Raw genomic sequence first — 1,861 nt, forward strand, 5'->3', positions numbered from 1 at the left:
TTCAAGCCTCAGAACCTGCCACAAAAAAGAGCCATTAATTCCATGTGTCTGTGTATGTATGCATGTATTTGTATCAGTGAACATCAAGAGTTTTTATGAAGAAAGCTACCCAGCTAGGAAATTTGCTTTGATTAGAATGATTTCATAGCATAGAGAGTGCTTTCAAGACAGTGCATGTTCCGGGATTACCCTCACTGTTCCCAGGGTAGCATGAGGGGTTCTTCATACCTCAGGCTGCTGGAGGAAGTCTGCCTCATTTTTAGAACAGGCAGACAAAAAGCCTCACTCCTATAGAGCTGTGTAACAAGCAATTCATCTGGGCCATTTAGTGAGGATGAATGTGGGCATGCTCTGAAGATCAGGAGAAAAAGGCCTCTTTGTACCCCAAGCTGTCTCTCTCCCCAGTGCTCTCTTTTGACAGGAAGCCTTCATTTGTGCCACCTCCCGTGGCAGGCCAAGTTCCCTACACTCATCCTGTCTTTGTAAGACTATGTTTCTGTTTTGAAACAAACTACTACCATTAATTCAAGAGTCCTTCTGGAAGACAATTAGGGCGCTGAACCTAATGAAATAATTCATTATTGGCAACGGTGCCTGTGTGTGTGTGTGTGTGTGTCTGTGCTTGCACGTGCACGTGCACACTAATGCACGCGTGTATACACCAGTCCTGGTGCTTGAATTCAGGACCTTATCACTGTACCTCAGTTTCTCCTGTACAAGGACAGCACTCTACCACTTGAGCCGCAGTGCCACTTCAGGGATGTGGAACTTTTCTATGGATGTGGTACTGATGATTCAATCCCAGGGTTTCACACATGCAAAGCATTCTAACCCTAAGAAAAATTCCCTGCACTCCACTTCAGGTTTCTTTCTTTCTTTTCTTGTAAGTTGGAGGAGTTGAAGTCTGGGTCTGGGTGCTGTCTATGATCTTTTCAGCTCAAGTCTAGTGCTCTTCCACCTGAGCTACAGTGCCCCTTCAGGCTTTCTGGTGATTTATTGGAGATAACCATCTCAAGGAATTTCCTGCCCAAGCTGGCTTTGCACCATGATCTGAGATAGCTTTGAAACGAGACTTTCAACTTCCTGAGCAGGCAGGATGATAGACCTCAGCTAAAGACACCTAAGCCCTGACAATTTGCTTCAAGGGGGTTCTTGGCTCCGCATTATAGAATGTTAGCCATGAGCCCAAGAATAAATTCAGCACCTAGGCTCTGAGTTCAAATTTCATGATGGAGAAAACTAAACCAAAACAATTGCCTACAGGAGACAAGTCACTAGAGCTCAGTATATACATAAATTTGGCCCTGCCTTGGGGACATATGTGAGCCTCAACTTTCTCATCTGCACAATCATCTTACTTGTATAGCTCTTATAAGGACCAGATGAAAGTAAACAACTCATGAAGGACTCAGCACATAGCACCCTGTGAAAGACTCAGCACAAAGTACCCCATGAATGACCCAGCACCCCATGAAGGACTCAGCACCCAGCACCTCAGGAAGGACTCATCACCTAGCTGTATCCCATAAACTGTCATTAGATTTAGGGTGCTTTAATCAGTATTAACAGTCTTTCAGATACACGTCACAAACCACACAAGTTTACATCTAACGGTTTAGAGGGGTGTTTTTGTGGGGAGGGTCATCAGCCTCGGGGATTACACTCATAGGTTGGAGGTACTGTCCTAAGATATTTTCCTCAAGGCTAGAGCTCTACCACTTTGAGGCACAGCTCAGAGTCTCCCAGACTTCCTGCCAGGGCTGAGTTTTCAACCTACCAGTGTCTGATCTCATCCCCCGTGCAGCAAGGGGTGAGCAGCATCTGTTTCTATGGTTGACCTCTGGCTAAGTCAGGTTAGATG

Source organism: Dipodomys spectabilis, unplaced genomic scaffold (assembly GCF_019054845.1).
Source record: "Dipodomys spectabilis isolate Male_0828 unplaced genomic scaffold, ASM1905484v1 ptg000010l, whole genome shotgun sequence".
NCBI lineage: Eukaryota > Metazoa > Chordata > Mammalia > Rodentia > Heteromyidae > Dipodomys > Dipodomys spectabilis.